This window comes from Protobothrops mucrosquamatus, unplaced genomic scaffold (assembly GCF_001527695.2).
Source record: "Protobothrops mucrosquamatus isolate PMUCROS unplaced genomic scaffold, P.Mucros_1.0 scaffold_197, whole genome shotgun sequence".
NCBI classification, from domain to species: domain Eukaryota; kingdom Metazoa; phylum Chordata; class Lepidosauria; order Squamata; family Viperidae; genus Protobothrops; species Protobothrops mucrosquamatus.
This window is the reverse complement of record NW_015386273.1, coordinates 444,932-450,931: the sequence shown is the minus strand read 5'-3', so window position 1 is coordinate 450,931 and position 6,000 is coordinate 444,932.

The window sequence follows — 6,000 nt, the reverse complement described above, 5'->3', positions numbered from 1 at the left end:
CTTCTTCTTCTTCTTCTTCTTCTTCTTCTTCTTCTTCTTCTTCTTCTTCTTCTTCTTCTTCTTCTTCTTCTTCTTCTTCTTCTTCTTCTTCTTCTTCTTCTTCTTCTTCTTCTTCTTCTTCTTCTTCTTCTTCTTCTTCTTCTTCTTCTTCTTCTTCTTCTTCTTCTTCTTCTTCTTCTTCTTCTTCTCCTCCTCCTTCCTTCCTTCCTTCCTTCCTTCCTCCTTCCTCCTTCCTCCTTCCTCCTCCCATATTTGGAGGAGGAAGGAGGAAGGAGTGAAAGACTCTTGGAGTGAAAGACTCTTTCAGTTATGGATTGTCCTCTGTGATCTAGAATATCTGGTTCTCCACGAAGGTCTGTTTTACAACATCACACTGGAAACTCGTTCTCACAGACTGAGGTTCTCATGATGTACATTGCTCCCAAATTTTGCTTCCTCAATGAAAGCCAGGAAAAACCTTCCTCTTCATGTGTGGATCGCGTGCGGTCAACAGAGCAGGGAGTGCTGATTCCTTGTGACAGCTGCTGCTAAGGCAAGCAGTGGCAGGCTCATCACTGGGCAGGAAGGGAGGAGGGCAAAATGAAAAAACATCTCTTGCACACAATCGTCCAGCGTTATTGCTGGGAGATGATACGCAAGGACCGGGATCTTGAGCGGTATGTACATTTATGTCCATTGCCTTAACATCGGAGGAAGAAATAAAGAGAGAGAAGATAGCCAGTTGGAGAATGCTGAAATTGGTTGAAAACGCTAAGGAACCAAGGAGCGTGTTCCATCAGAGAGAGTGATGGCGGCATTCCACACGCCATACATTTCAGGGAGTTCCCCTGTTTTAGACAGGGATGAGCATGAGATGCTCATTAAACTAATGAATAACTCAAACAACAACCCATGCAATTAGTGTCACGTCTTTTGCCAGAAAAACTTTGGGGTCACCAGAATAGTGGTCTACACAGTCAAGTCCTGCAGACCATTTCACTGCCAGATACCAAAGAATGTTCGCTGTGGTTCCCTTCCTCCTGTCATGTCCTAAGCTTCTCCTTTTCCTTCTACAGCTTGATTCTGCCTAAATAACTGAAAAACCCACAAGAAGAGAGTTAGGAAGGGGAGTTCTCTCTCTTTTCTTCTACTATGATCTTCCGCCTCCGACGCCTGACCCCAGGATACTTTCGGCTGTTGCAGGTAAGCAGAATTTCTTCCTCTATTAGAGATCAGAGCGATAGAAGGACAGAAGACAGATAGGAATTATCTTGCTGGAAAATCCTGAATAATCATTCAGTAACAGATGTCGTAAATCAGAGGAGCCTTAGCAATCCAGGAAAAGACAACAAAGAAATTTTTTTAGCAGGGTTCCCTCTTTTTCTCATGTTCAGGACAGATCCTACTGTAGCCTAAAACATCCGTGAACAAGAGGAAAGTCTTCAAACCTATAGAAAGATCAAGGTTTGTAGAAGGATAAACCTGGTTAAGTACATGCTTAGGAAGAAACAATCTTCAGGTATTGCTATGGGGAGAGATGAAGAAGCTAGCAGTGATGACTTGGTGGTGAAGGAAGGTTGACATCTAAAAGTGGAATGAAAATCTCATGAAAAGAGGGGATAGGATGGAATCCCTGGAATTCAAAACAGGGACTTCTCTGCACTGCAGCATTTTGCTATGGAACCTGCCATGTGCCAATATGTGTTGTTTTGTGAAAAAACAACAACAACCACTTTGCCGTTAGATGGAGTTCCCCATTTAAATCAAATTTAAGTCTAGCTTGAAGATAAGCAGAGCAGAGGTTCAGAAAAAAAAGGCCGTAAAATGGGGCAAAACTTACTTAATAAATGTCTCACTTAGCAACAGAAATTTTGGGCTCAGTTGTGGTCGTAATTGGAGGACTACCTGTATTCATTTTGGAGGGTTGCCCATCTTAACGAGTGAATTTGGGCCAAGTACAAAATTAAAGTAAAAACAATTGCAACAATTCAAAAATTAAAACACACAGCAGTCGAGAAAATAAACAATAATACAAGGAGGAAATGGGTCCCTGCACACACTTGGAGCCAGGTCTTTAGGGCCTTATGAAAGGGCTATGGGCATCCCACTGATCCCACTGATCCTTGCAGAAGAGAGTCCATGTGCAACGCAAACCTGAGTGGGTTTTCTTATGAGTGGGTTCCCCTGAGTACAGTAAAACTTCTTTCCTAATAAGAAGGAGGCAAAACTCGCTTGTTCGTATTTTAATGCAAAGGTACTAAAATCATAATTGCTCAAGCTTTAGGCACTGTGTAAGGCAATTATTCCAATTATTATTATTATTATTATTGCTGTAATGGTTTAAGGTGCCAGGCTAGAACCCAGGAGACTATGAGTTCTGCTTCTGCCTTAGGCACAAAGCCAGCTGCATCACCTTGGGCCAGTCCCTATTTCTTAGCCCTAGGACAGGGGTAGGCAACCTTGGTTCTTTTATGACATGTGGACTTCAATACCCAGAATTCCTGAACCATCCATGCTGGTCCAGAAGTCATAAAAGAGCCAAGGTTGCCTACCCCTGCCCTAGGAAGAAAGCAATGGCAAACCATTTCTGAAAATTGTAGTAACTAGTCCAAGCATTCATCAGGAGTCAACACTGAATCGAACGCATACACACATACAAACGCATGTACACCATGACAGCTTTTGGAAGACTGTGCCTATCATGTGCTTTCTCAAAGTCCAAAAAGTAATTTGGGGCACCAGGTAGATTCCGTCTCAAATGGTTGTATCCCTCTATTTTAAAATTTTAATGTACTTTCCATTAATGCATTTTCCTACAGATGCAGCTGGCCAGTGGCTCTGAATCAGAGTCTGAAGATCGGCTGATGAATCATTTGGCCCTGATCTTAGCAATTATGGGACTGAGCCTTTCCTACTACAGTGTCCGGCAGCTGTCTGAAGAGATCAAGCCTCCCCCAGAACCTTTAGGCCCAGATACCACCAAACAGGAGTGACCCAGACCACTGAAGATGGCAGAGTCTCTGGTACTGTATTCAACCTGGGGACTCATGAACGTATTTCTGGTGGAGTTTGTATGCAGCCTTTAGTCAGGCACATTACAATTGCACTTCCTTTTATATTCTTCTCCTATAATGGAAGGGTAGTCCTTGATACTCTTTTCCTCTGTGCTTGCTCGCTTTTCTGGATTCTCACCCAAAAGGATAGGCCCCAATGTTTTGAAACCTACACCATTCCCCTTCAGTGGGGCCATCCCCTACAAGGTCGCAGGCTTCCACACAACTGTCTTGGCTGAAGATCTGGTTGGTTCACAAGGCTCTCCCTGGATCTCACCCGTCTTTCTTGATTCATAAAGAGCTTTTTGTCTGGCTGCATCACCTTTCAGGTAATTTAATCCCTAAGAAATTTTAAAACAAATAAACAAACAAACAAACAAACCATAAACCAGGATGAGAGAAATAGAGTTGAATAGTCTGAGGAAACCCAGTAATTGTCTTAGCATGTTGTGTGATACGAACAGTGGAATTGTTGTTCAGTAATCTGGAGTTAGGATTTAGCATCTTGTATGAGTCTCTCAAAGAGGAGAAGAAGGGCCTTCAGATTATGGGAGATTAACATCCCACAGAAATAATCTGAGCTGCTATAGAAGGGTTAAATGGATGCAAACCCATTTAGAAGATGGATCCTATCCTGCATTGGTACTGGCAGCCCAAGACCTCCATGAGGCTCTTGCCAGGCCTCTCCATGACTTCCAGAGAGGGGTCACCTTACTTTAAGGGAGGACCATTTTCCCAGGTAGAACCTGAAATTCATTCCTGGAAGGCTATAAAGCAGTGGTGGCAAACCTATGGCACGGGTGCCAGAGGCGGCACTCGGAGCCCTCTCTGTGGGCACACATGCCGTTGTCCCAGCCTCGCCTCCCCCCACGACCCCCTCCTCTCCAGCAGCCCCCCTGAAGTATAGTCGCCCCCGAGCGTGGCCCACACAGAACAGCGCAGCCAAGGACATGGCAGCCAGGCAGCGTAGACAAGACTCTGCCCTCACACCCCATCATGCAGTTGATGCTGCAGGACGCGGGCAGAGGGTGTGGCTGCCATAGCACTGCTGGGCTGCCTGGGCGATCTGTGGCGGGCCCTGGAGGCAGTGAGTGGTCCTGCGGGCAGGCGGGGCAGGGGATGGGGGCAGAGCGGGGGCGGGGCAGGGGGTGGAGCAGGGGCGGGGCCAGTTTTGGGGCACTCGGTCTCTAAAAGGTTCACCATCACTGCTATAAAGTAGTCATTGGAAAGGCACAGTCAAATTGGGAGGAATTTGTTTTGTATTTCCGAAGGCTGGAAATTACGATATCGGTGGGGTGCGTGTCAAAAGGTCAATATGATGATTATGCAACCTAAGCCCTAGTCATTTTTTACAGGCATTGAAAGTGCAATATTAATTAAAAAGGGGGGGGTAGGGCTTTGAGCAAAGAGTCACAGCCATCACCTTAACACCTTGGACACCTCTTGTGGGAAAAGGAAGCCCTTAAAGTAGCAAACCACTTTCCCATTTGCATGTGTAATCAGCTCCCAGCTCAAATCCCCCATTGCTCCAGATCACCTGGACCTCTTATGCGGGCACAATATACCTATAGCTTCATTAACGTCTTTCGAAGCAGTGACTTGAGACACACGCTGACTGGATCGTATTGCTGCTTTGCTGCTGCGGTCTTCAATAGGTGGATTGGGAACTACCTCTCCATCCAGTGAATGGTGTTTTGGCCAAAGCTGTGCTTCTGCGCTTCCCTTGAGATTGTTTGGAGGTGGCTTCACTTGATCTCTTGCCCCCTAGATCCATTTTTCTTTATTTTCTAGTCAACCTGCGTAGCTAACGTAAAAGGCAAAGGGTCAGGAACTGTCATCCGATGTGAACTGAGGAGGGAAAGGGAAAAAGATGGACAATTAGAAAATAAAATCAGATTAAGCCTGGGTTCTGTGTTACCGATGGAAACAGAGAATTCCTAAGAAAACCTCCTTGTGGAGTTCTAAAGAAAGAGGTTTCCAAAGGGTCATTTCCTTCCTTCTAATCTGTGATGAAGGGGAAATTTGAGGAGAAGGGAAAGAGAAGAGAAGGTCAGAACAGCAGAGCAAGTGATTGTGTAATGTTCCTGTGCCTTTAGGCAGAAAAGCTGCTTTATGGGAGACTGCAGACTGCCAGCATTGCATAAGAGAACATGTGTCCAGACATCTGTGACCTAAATAACATTAAACTAGTGATTAGAATGGAGACTGGGGATTCAGAAGAATATTCTTTTTTCAATTAGAATAATGCATCAACAAGGGAAGGGGAATGAACAGAAGGTTGGCTGGATATTTCTTCTCCTATAATGATTTTTTTTTAAAAAAAAACCTCCCATATCAGGACAATTACATCCAAGGTCAGCTATGACTGAATGAGTGCAGCCAAGCCAGAGATCTTTGCAAATATTATACAGAAGTTTATTTTATTGGCAGTGATAAGCTACCTTTCAATATGTAACTGCTGGGGACCGAGTCTATCTCCAAAGCAATTGCTTTCTCATCAAAGTTATGATTACTTCCTAAAAATCACTTCCATGCAGGATCTCCTGTTGTTATTCATGCCAAAATTCCCAAGAACCTACAGCCCCAACCGTCAGCTTGGTTACTGCACCCAGTACCAAAAAACTGAGATAGAGCATTTTGCACCTACTTGCAGCAAGAGGTCTCTGCCCTTGTATTTTACAAAAAAAAAATCTGTTTTAAATATTCTGTGTCATTTGGGGAACCTCTCAAAAATTAATCCAGCCTTTGTTGCATGATTGTTGACCATGATCAACAAATGTTGACTTGTGTCCCTAAGAATTGCAGTTGTTAAAAGCTATTTTTAATATTTTTTTTCTAACTTATGTGAGTACAAAGTAATGTTTGAAACGCCTAATAAAATATTTTAAAGCAGAGGCTAACACCAGGGATTTTCTGCCTTGTGTAATTCCTTGCCTATCTCAATTCATGACTCACAAAAAAAGGAATT